The 18,814-nt window shown below is 48.6% G+C and overlaps 1 protein-coding gene across 1 annotated transcript in view; it reads right to left on the minus strand.

The window, feature by feature from the left end:
- LOC144152050 (uncharacterized) overlaps positions 1-6,352 on the minus strand; it is a 138,156-nt gene extending 131,804 nt beyond the window's left edge. Inside the window, exon 1 of the mRNA XM_077683242.1 lies at positions 6,144-6,352. The gene's annotated coding sequence lies outside the window, so the exon portion shown is untranslated. The remainder of the gene's footprint in view (positions 1-6,143) is intronic.
- Between the last annotated feature and the right edge of the window lie 12,462 nt (positions 6,353-18,814).

The raw sequence follows: 18,814 nt of genomic DNA on the forward strand, positions 1-18,814 counted from the left end.
CTTCAGACTTGGCCCATGGAGACTGTAAATCAGTCTAGTAAGCGTTCCGGATCACCTAGTACCGAAACCCTGGAAGTGCAGCCAAAAGCAAAATCCAAGAAAGGTAAATCTGTTTCAAAGCCCAAGGGTCAGATATTAGAGGCTGCAGTTGCTGCCGCCGGTCTCTCTGAATCATAGGGGTTCTAAAAGTTATTCAGTGGAATTGTCGCTCTGTTTCGGCAGGCTTTGCAGATTTACTTTGTTTGTGCTCCCAATTTTCCCCAGACGTAATTTTGCTACAGGAAACCTGGCTTAGAAGCAACCAGGAATTTGGTCTTTATAATTACCGCACCTTTCGGCTAGACAGACCAACCCGAGGTGGCGGTCTGTTAAGTTTGATATCTACAAAGTTTGCTCATAACGCGAAGGTGTCCTTCCAACTTCAACGCTCTGACTGTGAAATTTTAGTGCTGGAATTGAAGCTACCTGGTTGCCTGCCTTTTTCATTAGCCAATGTTTACTTTCCCAGTGGCGTCGTTGATTCTGAACCCCTTGATTTGGCTATTGCTTCGGCTGTACCTCCAATTATCTTTGCAGGAGACTTTAATTCCCACCACGTTACTTGGGGCTTCCGGACGGATTCTTGCGGTAATCGCTTGTTGGATTGGATTACAGATAACAACTTAACATGCTTAAATTCGGATTCTCCAACCTACTTTAAGGGACAAACGCAATCTGTTTTGGATTTAACTATATCTTCTCGAGGTGTTTCAGTGCCTTCTTGGTCGACCATTGATGGCGGGTCGAGTAGTGACCACATCCCAATAGTTTTTGACATCGGGTGTCCCATCCGTTTAATTAACCGCCAAAGCCGATCTTTTGTCAACTATAAAAGGTTTCAAATCTCTCTGAAGGAGTCCTTGTCCTCTCTGGTCCCACAAAACGAAGCTGAATGTGCGACAGGCCTTTGTTCTGCCCTTTCCACTTCAGCTCAGTCGTCATTATTTGAAGTGATGTCGAAGAAGTCAGTGTCGCCTAGTCCCTGGTGGGACGAAGAGTGTTCGCGCAGCTTTAGACGTAGAAAGGCAGCCTGGAAGAAACTTTGCCAGAACTTATCCCCGCTTAACTGGTGCAACTTCAAATATTTTTCAGCGGTATTCAAACGCGCTGTTTCCAATGCTAAACAGACTTATGACACAGATAGATCTTTGAGTCTCTCCAAGCCTAACAATAAGCGTGCGCTTTTTCGCTTTCTTCGATCGCGGAAAGCCGTACCCTGTCCAGATAATACAGACTCTGTGGTGCTATCTCCAGGTGAACTCTCAGAGTCCCTAGAGTCGATAGCTGATGGGCTTCAAGCTCGTTTTTCATCTTCCTTAGCGGTGTCCTTTTCCCCGCCAGACGTGGCAGACGACTTCATAGAGGTAACGCTCTCAGAGCTCGCTGATGTCATGACTAAATTGACAGCTGCAGCTCCTGGCCCAGATGGCATTACTACTGAAATGCTGAAATTATTATATAATGAAGCTCCGAATCATTTACTTAACATGATCAATTATTCTATTAGACATGCATGGATCCCCGATGTCTGGCGTCTCGCCAAAATACTTCCTGTACTTAAGAATGCTGGTCAGGGCCTCTTGATTGAAAACATCAGGCCTATCGCGTTGACATCGAACGTGGTTAAATTAGTCGAGCGGATTTTGCAGCAACGCATAATGCAATTGGTGTCTAGTTCTAGAATCTTTAGCCCGAGACAAATTGGTTTCCGCCCTGGGTGTTCCATTTGGAGTGCGCATATTGACCTTGAAAGCCGGATTAAACTAGCCCGTCGCACTAACCAGTTTTCGGCTCTAGTTACCCTAGATGTAGCAAAAGCTTTTGATAGCGTGGAATACCCTGTGTTGTTGTCCCGGTTACAAGTCCTAAACTTCCCAAGGTACATTATAGCTTGGATTTGTGAATTTCTGAAGGACAGGCAGTTCAGTTGTGTTAAATTTCATGTTACTTCCTCACAGCGGCCACAGTCTAGGGGCGTTCCGCAAGGGGCGGTCCTTTCCCCTGTTCTTTTTAACATCCTTGTAAGCGATATTCCGGTGGTTTCTGGTGTCTCCACATATGTATATGCCGACGATGTTGCATTTTTTGCATCAGCTCCTGACATTCAATCACTTTACGCTTTAATGCAGTCGTATCTGAACCTCATTGCCTCCTGGTTGGACAGTATTTGTCTCTCTTTGAACGTCAACAAATGTTCCTTATTAGTTTTTCCGATCTCAGGCCCTGTTAACATTACGCTCAGTTACCGGCAGTGCATAATTCCTCAGGTTCCTTCCTTAAAGTACCTTGGGATAATTTACACCAGTGAACTTGACTGGACCCCACATATTGCCCTCATTGAGGCCAAAGGTGCACGTGCTGTTGGGATGTTAAGACGTCTCAGTCATAGAAAGAAGGGAATGCGCAGAGAGACCCTTCTTATGATATACAGGATGTACGTTCGCCCCATTTTAGAGTTTGGGTGCGTGTTATTCGCTGGGTCCGCGGCGTATAAGCTTCATCGCCTGGTTATTCTGGAGCGCCAGGCTCTTCGCTGCTGCTTAGGGTTGCCTAAGAATGCAGCAAATGCAGTTGTCTACTTGGAAGCGCGCGTTCCTCCTCTGCTTAATAGGTTCCGGACACTGACAGTTGAAACTTTTCTGAGAGCTTATAGCTCTGAGGTGAACAGGGAGCAGTTTATCTTTATTGTAGAACCAGGTGCGTTTATGGTGCACCAATGGCCCAAGTCCTCATGTCCTCAAAGCACTCTGGTACAGAGCCTCCTTTCTCCGTTGGGTGTAGCAATAAATCAGGTTATTCCATATAGAGACAGGAGTTCTCCTCTTTCTATCAATTTCCAGAACATTTTCCCCAAAAATGCTAAACTTTTACCAGCCCGACTGCTCAATCGTCTTCTCGAAGGTTATTTGACCTCCATGCAGCCAGGTGCTATAATATATACAGATGCCTCTCAACGAGAAGAAAAATCCGGTATAGGCATATTTTCCCTTTCCCTTAACTGGTCCTTTTCGGTTCGTCTGGTTGATTTTATCCCGATATTCTTCGCGGAATTCCTGGCAATTGTCCTGGCGCTACGAAAGCTGGATGTATCAATTACATCTCCAATCATAATTTCTGATTCTTTTTCTGTATGCTTAGCCCTTTCTTCCCCTAAAGACACTCCTCTTCTGCGGACGTTTCGGTCACTCCTGCCACCTCACTTCACTGAAATTAACCTTCTTTGGGTTCCTGGTCATGCGGGGATCACATTCAACGAGACAGCCGACTCTCTAGCAAGGATAGCACTTTCAGGTCCTGTAGTAGACGTCGTAGAGCCGACACCATTAATAACAGCAGCTAGGTACCGTAGGATGCTGAAACTCCGAGAACAGCAAGAATCGGTTTTACTGTCATTAAGTGAATTTAATCATCTTAAATTCTCATGGAAACCTGAATGGTGCCCTTCACGCAACTTAGAGGTGGTTATCACAGCCTTACGTTGTCGAGTACCCCAGTTAAATAGGTACTTGCACAGGTCTCGTCTGGCGCCAACAGCTCTGTGCAGCTATTGCAACGAAGACGAGTCTGTCGAACACTACCTGTTGACATGCCGACGTTTTTCCCGACTGAGACGTCAGTCCCTGGAGGTGCCGCTTTGCAGTTTGGGAATATCACTAACAGGGCCGGCTATACTATCGTTCGGGGCATCCGAAACGGGGTTTTGCCGCCGGGATGTATGCTCTGCTCTCCTGCGCTACATTGAAAATTCTAAACGATTCTCTTTATGATTGAGATTGGTCATCCTCGCTTTAATTTTCCAGTTTTTTTTTTTCTTCTCAAAACCAACTGATCTAAATTATCCTTCCTAGGCGTGTCGTGAATTGATAAGAGTACTATTCATTTTTACAATCCTCTGTTGTTTGGCCGATCCCCTGATTGGGTATGCGCCATTAATTATCAGGATCAACAACAACAACAACAACAACAAAGCTGCGAAGAGGAGGGCTGCGTGAGTTTTGGCTACCGTTATCCTCCTCGGCCGGCGCATCTTCCCGATCTGAACCCGGTCGAAGAGCGGCTCATCGCGCCTCGACTCCCCTTCATGAGCATCAGGCGGCTGACTCGAGGCAACGGGCAGTTTGGAATCAAGGGACAGGCGGTGAACGTGCCCATCGACGTATCGAAGGTTGTGCGGTGCCTTCCTCGCATGGTACCCGAGGACGTTGCGTTCGACGTTCACAACAAGCGGAGGCTGATGAGTCCGGCAACGTACAAGCGCGGGTTGGTGAAGCGCGGCAACATCCTGGCTTGGCTCAAGCACCTGGAACACACCCCGCTGTATCGCGCCATCAACGTTCGGGTCGATTGGAGTCGGCTCGATCACTTCGATGACGGCGGCGAACGAGAGGAACCGCAGGAAGACGACGTCGGTGATGCTGACGGTGAGTTCGAAACGATTCCCGACGACTTTGACGTGAACGATCCTCTGCAGTTGGCGGTTGCGTTCAACGCGGTCTCGAAGACGCTTCTCTATAACGAAGCGGAAATGACGGGTGTGGGAAAAGAAAAAAATAAATGATTACGCTCACACTCTCGCCTCTCTCTTCGCCATTAATCGCATCACACTCATCGGTGCACCCAATGCATTCCTGCATCCTCACAATCCCCCTCGGGGAGGTGCGGGGATTTTTTTTTTAACCAGGTTAAAATACAGTCGGACGTAACCTTAATTTCAAAAATCAGACGCCTCGGTCCGAGTCACCCGAGTCGAAACTGGGTTCGTTATTCCGGGAAGGGGCTAAATGGGAAAATACGAAACGGGAAGGGCGTTTTGTACCGGGTTAAAGCGGCACGGAACAAACTAGAAGGTTCAAATGAGAACAGGTTCAAATGGGAACAGGCGAAATGGGAAAGGGCGGAAGGGGAAGGTCGTTTTGCGCAGGGTTGAAACGGGAGGGAACAAGCGGGAATGATGAAATGGGAATGGGTTCAAACGGGATCGAGAAACGCACCATACAAATAACGCGCAGAACCCCCCCCCCCCCAAAAAAAAAAAAAAAAAAAGATACGAAAGGCGCAGCACTTTCGCCACGAAATGTCACCAGTACAGTGAAGGATAACAGTTTAAGGAAAAACGAGCGCTAAAACGAGGATAGAAAAAGCGAAGAACGACGACACAGCTAGCGCATCTGTCTCGTCGTTCTGTCCTCGTTTGTAGCGCTCGTTTTTCCTTAAGCAATGAACCAACTAGCCCAACAGCATATTTTACTGAAGGGTAACAGTGCTTTAGGCACAGAGGCTGCATGCAATACTGAAACGTACTCGGAGGACGGCACGATCAGAAAGTGGTGGTGGTGGTGGTGGTGCCAGAAGATATGGCTCTTACCCACTCAGGGGGATTGGCCAGGAAAGGGGCGCTCACCGAGGGAAACAATATAGTCAGTAATTAAAGAAACAGATTTAAAGAATGCATTTAAAATAGGCGTTTATGGGGGAAATATAAACAGAAAAATAAAATAGACTGCCGAACGCTCGCTCTGATATTCTCTTTATTAGCTTCCTAGCGCAGTTGCGATAGTATATAGGGTCCATCGCACATATCCAGCCTGAGGATTGAATGTAGGGGCCGCTGGCCACTCTGACACGTGTACGCGAGAGCGCCTGTCGTGGAGCGCGTGCTCCAGGGCTGTCGGGAATGAACGGGTCGGTCGCCTCTCGCTTGGGCTCCGAACAGTAAGCGCCAAACCATAACAGCGGCGATATCACAAGACCAAACAGCGCTCAGGTCGGGACAAACAGGAGACAGCACACACATGGCGCTGTCTCCAAAGCGATTGCTGAAGATTACCTGAAGGCAGCAGCGAAATGCTCCAACTGATACCAGGATGACGAGAATGCGCTTTGCTGTACACATTTTGTTATGTTTCCGTGTGTTTTCTCTTTCCGTTGGTATTGTGGAGCAGCTTCTTTTCGTCTATATTGCTGCGAGGCAAATAAACACCTTTCTTGACAGTGAGCACTATGTGTGCAGCCTCGTTTTTGTCCCGTCCTAAGCGCTATTTTGTTTTGGTGCACAGACGAGGCATGCAGCGTAAATATCGGACGCGTTCCACGAAGCCACCTACCTCCGTGCGTGGCATGACAAAGTTGCGAACTCCCGCTCGTGTTCAGCCTCGAGTCCGAACGTCGCTGGCAGCGTTCGGCGTACACGTCCAGCCACCGCACCGGCACAACACATCCCGTTTGACGATGGCGAGGACGCCAGCAGCTGACCGAGATTCCGGCCCCGTCAGCTGCGACCGTCGAGCGCCCGCGGCAGCGTTCCCCGAGCAACCGCCCGCCCGCCTGTTTCCCTTCTCCCTTCTCCCGGCTCCTGTTCGGTGCAGCAGCGTGAACACTGCCGCTGCGTCTTCAGCTAGAGTTAACCGGCGCGGAATCGCGGAGTGTTGGCTTCCGTGCGGCGTGCCACCCGCGTTTCGGGGAGCGGCAGTTTTATTGATTCAACCCACTCAGGACAAAAAAGGCAGCGGAGCAGTGGGGTCACTCGTGCGGTCGCTTGTTCCATTTTTTGCAAAGCGAAGTTTTATATGACCTGGCGAAATTATAATTTAGTGGAAGTAGTTGTAGCAGAAAACGTTTGTCAGGGCAAAAGGGTGGTGGTGAAGCGTCCAACGATGGCTCTTGACCGGGCCGGCTCGATGGCCCGAGAAACCAAGGCCCTCTTGAGTACGGAAAACACTCTTCCGGTGCCACCTCGTCCGCAAACGTGAAAAAAGCCTTGTAGGAGGAGTTAGAAGTAAGGGGAGAGCGATTGGCTCCTTGTATCGGTGACGTAAGCCAGTCTCTCACACCTACTGACGGCTGTTAATATGGGAGTGAAAAAACGCCGTCCGCAGAGCACATTATAACTTCACTGGTTAACCATCTGTACCGTGTGCGTGGGCACCTTTTTTACAACATTGTCTGGAGAGTCGAATAGGTTACAATATGCGGGCGCTCTCAAAAACTTAACGAGCTCGGAATATTTCCCGTATGCAGCAGGCAAAGTCGAGATGTGTCTGTGAGGCACGCCTTGATGATCCGAACCACTCTCCTCTCAGCGAAGTAAGGAACCCAGAAACAGTGCGCAGAGGGGGGCGTAGTACGCCGTGTCCAAACTGCACGCAATTAGCGAAGAAGCAGTCATCGTCAGGATCAATACACGCGCAGCAGGCGTTGAGACGCGCCACTGGCTTCGACCGGTGCTCGCTGCGCGTACACGTCATCGACCACCAACACAAACCAGTCATGTTCTTTATAAAATGCGAAAGAAAGCGTTGCATGCCTCGTGAGTCGGAAAATACGGCGTTGCTCACCGTCCACGCCGGATGGTGCCAGTGTCTGTCGGCGTTACTCTCTCCCGCATGACCATAGAAGGGAAGTCTTGAAGAAAAGGGGGGTGGGGGGAGAGAAACTCGGGTGAGGTATGCAGAGGTATCCACTCTGTTACCCTAATTGTCTACTGGTTGTCGGTTCGTCTCACCACGTGGCCAGTCCGAGTCCACTTCTTTTTCTTTATTTTAACTATGATATACAGTCAAATCTCGGTACAACGAACACCACATTAACAAACTTTTCAGATTAGCGAGCATTTAAGAAATCCCACACCGACTGCTCATAGTTTTAATGTAAAATTATTTCACTACTACGTGCTTCAGAATAGCGAACTTTTCAAAATAACTATCGTTTTATTTAGTTCTGTGCCATATTAACAACACCTGAGTACTACGAACTCATATTTTCAAGACCGGAGATTCTTAGATTTCCGTTAAGCAATCGCGGCAACCGCAGCCGTATGCTAGCAGACGACACGGCAAAGCGCAGCGCAGAAGAGGACGTGTTGCAACTTGCTCCTCAGAATGCGCGAGCCAAGGCGAGAGAAAGAAAAAAGAAGGTGAGGAGAAGAAAAAAAAAATGAAGCATGGGTGGCCTCCTCCGTCCAGAAAGCCGCGGCTCCACCCCAAGTTTTTCTACGTTCCGCCGATGCTGGGGTTGCTTGCTGGATCTTCACGGACATCAGCGGAGCTGACAACAGAGGACCTATCCACAGCGTGAGCGTTCAGGATGAAGAAGGCAGCGAGGACGGCATGAATGGCGATGCTTCTGAGTGTGCCGCGGCAGCACTCGAAGACTGCGACGAGCACGTAATGACTGCGGATGTGCTGGACAGCATATGAAAACTCCGCACATTTCCGGGGAAAAACCGCACGGCCACTGAGTCAGTCCACAGGAATGTGGAAGAGTTGGAGTCCTTCGTGCTAGGAAGCTTGTGCTGCACGCACCAGAAGAAAAATGCCAACTTCTATTAATAAACGTGCATTGTTTCATGATCACTTGTGCATTTTTTGTGAAAAACAACTTCAAGGATGCACTGCTCTACAGCTAGGTCGTTTTAGGCATTTAAATATTATTGTTGTTTTAAATTTTCCGATTTTCGCTACAACAACCTTTCAGAATAACAAGAAATTTTCCCCGGTCCTCTGAAGTTCGTTATATCGAGATTTCACTGTATTCTACTCTAGTTTGCTCCCTGATCCAGGCAGCTCGTTTCTTGTCTGTGAGTGTTACTCCTGACATTATTCGGTCTGTGGCTCACTCAGCCGACCTAAATTTGCTTTCTAGTTGTATAGTAAGGCGCCGAGTTTCAGTTCCGTATTTCATAACAGGCAGCATGCGCTTGTTGTAGATTCTTCTTTTGAGGGACAGAGGTAGCTTACTTGTCATTATTTGGGAGTGCTTGCCCCAGCCCATACATATTCTGCTCCGGACTTCTCTCTCGTGGTTTGGGTCTGCAGTAACTATCTGTCAGAGGTGGATATATTCTTTTACTTTTTCGTTACATGCATGTTCTGCAATAAGGCTCACGTGAGTGAATCAGAGACGAAATCAAAAGGCTACGCATCAGTGACGGTGAACTCACTTTTCAAGAATGCAGTGATAAACTGCATGATTTGCGCCTGCTACCTTCCCATGATCTTAGTCAATACGCGTCACTACAACCCGCTGCGGTGGCTCAGTAACTAAGGCGTTGCGCTGCTGAGCACAAGGTCGTGGGTTCGATTCGTGACCACGGCGGCCACTTTTCTGATGGAGGCGAAAAGCGAAAACGCCCGTGTGTACGAGACTTCGGCGCGTATTAAAGATCTCCAGGTGGTCAAAATTAATCCGGAGCAGTCCACTACGGCGCGCCCCATCGCCTGCGTTGCGTCGGCGCGTTAAAATCAACAACCAACCAACGCGTCACTACAAAGAAGCTAGGTCCCTTAAAAAGGAGCCATGAACACAAAACAAATGTTTTTTTTATTCAAAAGATTAGGTGTTTCATAGTACCCCCAGCGCTTTCCCGGAAGCAAACGAAGCATTATTCACTGAGAAATAAGGCAAATTAAGCCAAATTTTTAGATCTCCCGCTATATTGTACATTTCGTGACGTGAACAATGGCGTCATATGAGCCGGTACATGAAACAAATACTTAGTATGTCGGCTCCATATAGCACCCACATGCGGGAATCAAACAGGAACGGGAACTCGTGCCGAAACCGAGACAGCGGCCATTTTAAAAGTACTAGTAAAACCTAGTACACCCGCAGCCCTATAGTCATGGAACCGCCTGATCCGAACAACAAAGCTCTCGCCCAGAAGCTTGGGCTTGCGTTGAACAACCTCACACCACTTGAACGCTAGAGTGCACGAGCGGCAGGAGTTGTGGGATAAACAGATGGACCGGAAAGCAACAGACGAACGCCCAGCCGTCGACGCCGCTACCTCGTCAGCCCCGTCGCGACGGACGAATACAGACTGGTACGTATGTGCAGTATTTTTATTGCGGTTAATAATAGTTCAATTTCAGTAGCAGTATCGCTTATGCCAGTTGGCCGGTGTTGTGTATGGAAAGCCGTTCGTGCGAGCTCTCTGCTCTGACCAGAAAGACACGAGCGTCAATTCGTGGTGTGTACGGTTTTAGGGGCGAAGCTCCTTAAGGTGTGGGTCTGTCCATCCTCGACGTATGTATGTAGCCACCTCTAGTTTAATTCTTGGATTGTTTACTAGATGGCGTGGCTACCTCTAGTTTAGTTCTTGGATTGTTTACTAGATGACGGTACTTGTATATGATGAAAAGATGCGCTTGGATTGTTTACTAGATGGCGTGGCTACCTCTAGTTTAGTTCTTGGATTGTTTACTAGATGGCGGGGAGCGTTGTAATAAAATCCGTTCGCTGTTGGCGCGCGCTCGGAGTCGCCCGATGGATAAGGCTGCAGATGTGCGAGCCCGCGAGGCAGAAGCGCTCCGTGAAGCTGCGCCACGCCGCCGCCAAGATCCTGCCGTACGAGAGCGGGAGGCCGAAGCGTGTCGTCTGGCTGCGCGACGACGCCGCCAAGATCCCAGTGTTTGAGAACGAGAGGCCCAAGCGTCACGGCAACGGCGCGAGGACCCTGCCGTACGCGAAGCGGCACGGCTGCGGCGCGAAGAGGATCTCCAAAACGTCAGAGAACGGGAAGCGGCGAGAAAGCGCGCGTATCGGCAGGCAGACCCCGATGCAGTGAGAGCTCGTGAGGCGTCTGCAAAACGCATCAGGCGAGCTCAGCCACAAGGTGCCGACGCGCGGTTTAAGGGAGACTTTCTAGACGTTACGTTCGGACACAGATGTAGTGGGCGAACTTTCACTGAAGAGTCACGGTTTTACCGATGATTTCCCCTCAGGAGCTTCGCCCACTCATCATCATTCACCCCGTGGATATGCTGTGAATTTTTTTTAAAAGCAAAGCTTTTTACCTCTACCCCCCAAGGGTTCTTTCGCGACCGTTGGTGTCACCAGAAAACTCCAGCGAACAAATAAAAGAATTTACTGGCACCGCCGGGAATCAAACCTGGAACTAATGGACTAACAAAGCGAGAGCCCGCTGTCTTACCGATTTAGCTACGAGACCACGAGAAAACCGGGAAGAGAGGTGGTGTACTCACCAAGCACATATACGGGTTTACCCCCTGCGTTCTCGCTGAATTACACGTAAAAGCGCCACGCGACCACTCACGCCTGTCTAGCGGCCCTGTGCGCACCTTGCTCATGTGCTAAGAGTTACAAAAATTAAAGGAAGCTCACACCAATGCATGACATCTCATTTCTAGTACGCCAATGTGCTAAAGCCTGTGGCCTCCAGTGTTCACGTAAAAAATCACAGCTCCTTGTCGTCCGCCCTCACGCCAAATATAGGAATACATTGAAATACTCCTTGATGGCCAGGCCATCACTCCAAGCCCCAGAATCAAGACCCTGGGCCTACATCTCGAGGCTAACACCAAGGGTGACGTCTCCTTGCAGCGCCTCAAAAACAGCATAATCAAATCATACACATGATCAGGCAAGTTGCCACCAAGAAGCGAGGCCTAAAGGAATCCGGTACCTTTCGATTAATTGAAGCTTTTGTCCTCTCCAGAATCACTTACGTCAACCCCCTGTCTTCTTCTCAACAAGGAAGACATAGAGATGCTTTATATAATGACCAGAAAGTGTAACATTCGCTGAGCCTGCCATGCTCTTTCGTCTGGCTGTCTCATAAGCCTGCCTGCTTGCCGCGATATCGGCTGCTCTTTTTTTTGTTTTTGCCACCCTCTGATTGGTTCGACAGCGCACAAAAAGCGCGTCGCTGAGTGAATAAACGGGATTGTCTTCCTGGCACTGCTTGCGTCGTCTGTTCCTCGGCACCCGTCGGTCGTCCAGCCTCCGAATACGTAACAGCTGGTGGCAGCGGTGGCGGCGGTATGGAGCGTGCGTCGGCGGCGGCCCTTGGCGTCCGTTTGGTGAGAGCACGGCTTGTTTGACTTCATTGGGAGCATTAACGACGTTTTCTTGGTAGTAGAGGATTTTTGACTTTGCTCGATTTAAGTAGTACGTGTAAGTGCGACACTTTTGTTATCTGCAGTCATGATTCTCACGTCGCTAACGAAACCCAACCTTGTGTGAGTTAGGCATCACAGTTCAGAAGTCAATGCGTAAGCCTGAAATTATCGAGGCAATATCCAAATGCGGAGCGAAAGATGACAAAGTAGAGGAATGTTGGAAGGCAGTCTCCCTGCAATTGAAAGAGCGAGAGGTAGAACTGAAGCTGCAAGAGATGCAACTGCAGAACCTTGAACGCAATGATAGCTTCGACATGCGCGGATACATGCAACCTTTCAAGGCTGGCAGTGACATCACTTTGTATCTCGTCAACTTCGAGAGAACGTGTAGTAGGGCAGCACTTGGTAAAGAGACCTGGTCGCAACGCCTGTTGACATTGCTTCCCAACGAAGCGGCCGACATAGTCGCGAGAATGACAGATGAAGATGCAAGTGACTACGAAAAAGTGAAGCTTCAGCTCAGGAAAAGGTACAGCTTGTCTACAGAAGCCCTGAGGATGAAGTATCGTAACACAAGGCGTAGTCAAGGGGAGTCGTACTCCGAGTTCGGCTACAAATCCATGAGCTTGTTAGAAGAATGGCTTAAAAGCGCCAACGCATACGAGGACAAACAACGTGTGATCGAACTGATTGCGCTAGAGCAATTTTATGCATCGATTCCGGAGCAAATGCGCCTGTGGATTCAGGACAAGCCAAACGTCGAAACGTTGCAAATGGCAACTAGTCTGGCTGACGAGTACTGTCCCCGTAGGATGGAAAGTTCGGAAGACCTGCGAAAGAAACCGTCGGGAGCTTTCAAGAAATTTCAGAAAGGAGCGAGAGAAAGCAACCAAGGGAAACCCGACAACGTTTCCGCCCAAGCGCACACTGTCAACCCGAGCGAACCGAAGAGTTCCAAGTTTGAAGAAAAACGGCCGTTGACCTGTTATAAATGCCATCAACCAGGCCACATCGCAACAGGCTGCAGGCAGCCACAGCAGGACAGCGATTTGATCTTGCCCTACACGTATGACATGGCGGTGAACGGCATCAGTTGCAAGGTTCTGCGTGATACAGGAGCAACATTTGATATCGTCCACCCGTCATTTGTTAAGCCCGAGCACTTCACAGGATCGTGTGTGTGGGTGCGTCAGGCACTAGAGCCCGACACGAAGTGCTTGCCGGTAGCGAGAATTGAAATGCAAGGCCCTTTCGGGATATTGCAAACTGAAGCGGCTGTTTCGGACAAGCTCCCTCGAAAAATCCCGTACATTTTTTTTAACAGATCGATGAGGGACTTGCAAAATGCAGGAATGGAACTTAATGCGAACCCCGTAAAGTAGTCACCAGGTCCCACACCAGAGCTCACAGAGCCTGCGCTACTCGTGCCGCCGAAATTGCAGATGACAGTGCCAACACCCATACAAAAATGCCTTATGGGTGTCTATTGAAAAATGTATGGTGAGCTATGGCCGCCTATGGATCTCTATGGTCACCCATAAAAAGGCACAAATTAGGCTATAGCCAGCTATTGAAGTTTTAATAGATCCTGCACTAAAGACTGTAAACCATACAATTCTCTTTAGATGATTATAGAACATCCTAGTGTGTTTAGTCTATAGATGTCACAGCTATTCAGGTAACTGTAGCCAGCTAAAGAAATATGTGTGGCTTTAGTTCTATAGACCAGCCGCGGCAAAGCTCTTTTGGCTGGCTATAGACCATTTTTTAGCTTGAAGTCTACAGACTCCAAACCATTCAGCTGTCTTTTGCCAGTTATTGAAAAGAGTTCGTCCTAAAGCGATAGAGAGAAAGCCATAAAAGCTCATTCGGCTGGCTATAGGCCGTTGTTTCGCTCTAAGTCTACAGACTTCAAACCATTCAGCTGTGTTTTGCCGGCTATTGAAAAGAGTTCGTCCTAAAGCTATAGAGAGAAAGCCATAAAAGCTTATTTGGCTGGCTATGGGCCGTTGTTTAGCTCTAAGTCTACAAACTTGGAACCATACGGACGTCTTCTGCCAGCTATTGGAGAGAATTTGCTTTAAAGCTAAAGTGAGGCAGCCATAAAAGCTTCTGCGGCTGGGTACAGTACAATATATAACTGTAAACCTTTGGATGTGTGATAATTAAGCAACATTTTGCCGGCATTAAGAAAGCGTTTGGCGCAGAACTTACAAGCTTGCATACATAAAGGCTTCTTTAGCTAACTACATAGTAACATAAGGCTCCAAGTTTCCAGCCGCTAATCGAAAAGTGTTAGGCTATAAAGGTATAATTCGAGCAACCTTTAAATCCTATTCTGCTGGTCAATATGACTTATGACGCGAAATTCATATACTCATGATTTACCTAGCTACATCTACAACACAGATTGGATAACGATGATGAGGTTGATCGGCCGGTTATATGAACGTATTTGTTCAATCAGGTTAGGTACTTATTATACCAACGATACGGGAAAAGTACAATTAAAAGAAGCTACTGATTAACGCTCAAATTCAGGTTGCAACTTTGGATACTGCGCGTCCGCAAAGCTTGCAAATGAACGTTGACCGAAAGACGTATAATTTCGTAGAATTATTCCTCTGTGGCCCTTCGCTGCCGCGGTCAAGTGCAAAAGCGGGCTTCTCTGAAAACGGCCCTCACAGCGTCGAAGCAGATTGGAAATAACTTTCGCGGCCCACGGGGTACGCTCTCTCAGAAATATAGTGGAAGCTGCAAACAACCGCATTCTTTCTCCCGCGGACCCCACTTTCAGATTAGTCATTGAGAAAGGGGGAGAGCGACCCACGCCGGACCGAAGGAGGCGCGGTGAAGAAATTCTGGGAAGCGATGAAAGGGTAGAGGGGACACCCCTGCTTCCTGTTTTATTTTCTGTTGTTTGCTTGGCATACTGGTTTTGGCGATGGGTACCGAAGGACACGGCCGTGCGGCCCGCGCTGTGTTAGTATTCCTGCGCGCAGCAATGCTAGTGACAGACAATGTTCCCTGAGTATTGAGAACAGATACAACTTTTTTCGGATGAAGAAAACAAAACGTTGAGCGATCTTGTATTTACCAAAAAAATAATTACCAGCGAACAAGTTAGAAAAAAATCAAAATATGGGCATGTATCTCCGCACTATTTGCTATCGCGATGGACCTGCTTATACCTGGATGCACTCAGTCAGCCACATTTCGTCTCCTTGCTCATGTGCGGGGGCATGGCACGTGTTGCCTGGTGCTGGGAATTTCGACTCGACGGCAATGTGCTCGTGTAGATGGTGTGACGCCAAGCAAGAGTGACGCCAAGCAAGAGGTGTGACGCCAAGCAAGAGGTTTAAAGCAGGGGTGCCCCCTTTCGCCATTGCTGTTCACACTGTACATTAGAGGAATGGAAAGACGATTGGAGGAGAGTGGATTAGGCTTTGACTTGTCGTACCAAAGCAATGGAGAGTTGGTGGAGCAACGGATTCCGGGATTGATGTACGCGGACGATATAGTGTTGCTGGCAGATAATGCGGAAGACCTTCAAAAACTGGCCGACATTTGTGGTGATGAGGCAACGTACCTAGGACTACATTTTAACCCACAGAAATCTGCAGTCATGGTGTTCAGTGAGGAAGCTCATACAGCACCAATAAGAATTCAACAGGAGGCCATACCATTAGTAAATAAGTACAAATACTTGGGGGTCTGGCTTAATGAAGGAAAAGGCTACCTGAATGCCCATGAAGAACACCTCAAACTGAAAGGGAGACGAAATGCAGCAGTAATGAAACACAGAGCACTTTGGGGTTACAATAAGTACGAGGTAGTGCGAGGCATTTGGAAAGGGGTAATGGTGCCGGCGCTCACGTTCTCTAATGCAGTATTATGCTTAAAGTCCGATATCCTGTCGGGACTGGAGGTTAACCAAAAGGCAGTCGGCAGATTAGCACTGGGAGCTCACAGTAAGACTACAAATGAGGAGGAGGAGGAGGAAAACTTTTATTCATATAAAATAAGAGCGCTGTGAGTGGAGTCCTCAGTCCAGGACCCCAGAAGAGCTTGCTGCCGCCTTCGCCCTCTCGATGAGCCGAAGCTGACGATCAGGATCTGAGCTGGCAAGCTCTCGCTCCCACTGCTCTAAAGTTGGATTTTCTATTGTGTCTATATTCTTATTGTGTTGGCAAGCCCACACCATGTGATATAAGGTAGAGAGCTCTCCACAGTGAGGGCAAGTGGATGTATATATTGTAGGGAATATAGCGTGGAGCCTAGTAGGGTGCGGAAAAGTATTCGTCTGTAGCTGCCTAAGTGAGGTTTCTTGCTCTTTTGTGAGGGATTTATGGCCTGGCGGGTATATCTGTCGGGAAAGCCTATAATGTTGCGTAATATCTCTGTACGTGACTAACGGCTGGTTAACCCTCTGCTGATCTTCTTGTGGAGCCCGGCCGGCTAATTCTCGGGCACTCGTGTGAGCGACGAGGTTTCCACGAAGACTGGAGTGGGCAGGTGTCCAGACGATAGTCACATTTCTTCGAGGAGGGTTTTGCTGGAGGATTCGAAGGGCGGTTTTAGAAATTCTTCCATTTATATAATTCCTGCATGCTCCCTGTGAGTCTGAGATGACAGTCATGGCTTCAGTTTGAGTGATGGCAAGCGCAATGGCTGTTTCTTCTGCTTGCAGTGTATTGGTGCGTCTAAGTGCCAGGCTCGTGAGTGTTCGCGCCGTGTCGGTGACTACTGCCGTCATAGCATGCTCTCGGGCGTAGTCTGCCGCGTCCGTGTACACCACTCTACTTTTTTGCCCATATTTCCTCTCTAAGTTTTCGGCTCTGGCTGTTCTTCGGCCTTCGTGGTGCTGAGGGTGCATGTTTCGAGGTAGAGGGGAAACTTTGATGTGTTCTCTGAGTTCTTCTGGAATATCTTTCATGGCAGGCCCCGAATTCACTACTGAATATCCGAGACGGCGCAAAAGGTGACGGCCAGTTGGAGTGGTGGCGAGTCGAAGCTGCTGAGCGGTCAGGTGGGCTTCTATGAGCTCGGCTATGGTGTTGTGAAGTCCAAGCCCAAGCAGTTTCTCGGTAGATGTGCTTATTGGTAGTCCGAGGGCTTGTTTGTAGGCCTTCCTGATTAGTGCGTCCAACTTATTGCGTTCAGAAGTTTTGAGTATGGCATATGGAGCAATGTAGACAATTCTGGATACAACGAAAGCTTGTACAAGGCGAATCGTGTCTTGTTCTTTCATTCCGTGCTTCTTGTTTGTGATACGGCGTAGCATGCGGGTGATTTGACTGATTGAAGAGTCGAGTTTGCGGATCACCAGAGAGTTAGAACAGTCTTCTTGAAGGATCATGCCCAATACTTTGATGGAGGGTGAGGGTTTGATGAGGACCCCATCTAATTCTATTTCTATGGTTGTCTTAGTAGCATTCTTGAGTCGAGATCTCTTCTGCACCAGTAGGAGTTCTGACTTCTCAGGGGCGCATTTGAGGCCACAGTTTGCTGCATAGGTTCGGACAACGTCTGCAGCCTGTTGTAATTTGTCTTGCATGTCGCCTTCTGAGCCTTCCCCTATCCAGATCGTAATATCGTCAGCATATATTCCGTGGTGCAGACCTGGAATTTGATCCAGTTGCCTTGGAAGGTTGATGAGGGCAATATTGAAGAGAAGCGGGGACAGCACCGCCCCCTGCGGAGTGCCCTTGCATCCAATCGTGATGGGTTGAGAGCTCACGTCCCCAACTTTGATGACTGCCACACGACCCGTTAAGAAGTCTCGAATGTATGCGTACATTCGTTCCCCGCAATTAAGGTTATTAAGGTTTTGGAGGATGACTTCGTGCTTGACGTTATCGAACGCCCCCTTTAGGTCGAGGGCCAAAATAGCCTTCGGTGTGAGTTTGTTGGCTTTGCTCAGAACATCTTCTTTAATTTGCAGGAGAATGTCTTGAGTTGAATGATGTGGCCGGAAACCGAACATTGTGTGTGGCATGCGTTGGGATTCTTCAAGGTAGCCCTGTAGTCTGTTAAGAGCTACATGCTCCATGAGCTTTCCAATACATGAAGTAAGAGAAATCGGTCTCAGATTTTCTATGCTTGGGTCTTTGCCCGGCTTTGGGATAAGCCTGACTTCGGCTTCTTTCCATGTTGAGGGTATGGCACCTCTCTCCCAACAATCGTTCATGTATCCCGTGAGTGCACAGATTGAGTTGTCATCAAGATTTGACAGAGCTCTGTTGGTGATTCGGTCCATTCCTGGCGATATGTTCTTCCGGATTTTTGCAAGGGCTGCCCTAACCTCTGCCTCGGTGATTGGGCGATCGAGGTGAGCGTTTGGGGAACCATTGTATGGAGGCGGGTGGAAAGGGGGTGAACTGGGTATGTAGCGGGATTGGAGAGCACGAAGCAAATCGTCTGTGGTTCCCGGAAATTGATGAATAATTGTCTGCATGGTTTTACTAGTTTCTCCTTTGCTTTTTGTCGGGTCGATGAGGTATCGGAGGAGACTCCAGGTTTTGGATGTGCTTAGAGTGCCTCGGAGCTCATCACATTTTCCAAGCCAGTTCTGCTGGCAGAGCTTCGTTGCGTGGGCCTCTGCCTCCGCCGTCAGTTTTGCAATTCGGAGCTTAAGCTTCCGGTTGTGTTTTTGTCTCCTCCATCGCCTAGTGAGGCTGTGCCGAGCTTCCAACAAGTGAAAGAGATGGCTGTCTATAGCTGGGGTCTGGGTTGTGGTTTGGAGGACTCTGGTGTGATTCTTAATGTCTTCTCGCAATTTCTGTGCCCAATTTTCGATGTCTATGATGGGGTCCTTAGGAGTTTGTTGCCGGCTTTCCCTTAAATTATGCCAATCTGTGATTCGAGCTTCACTGAGATGCCTTCGGTAGAGGGATCCCTGAAGCTCAGTCTCAATT

Source organism: Haemaphysalis longicornis, unplaced genomic scaffold, assembly GCF_048455015.1.
Source record: "Haemaphysalis longicornis isolate Haplotype H1 unplaced genomic scaffold, Haemaphysalis longicornis Haplotype H1 scaffold_9, whole genome shotgun sequence".
In the NCBI taxonomy this organism is placed as follows: Eukaryota; Metazoa; Arthropoda; class Arachnida; order Ixodida; family Ixodidae; genus Haemaphysalis; species Haemaphysalis longicornis.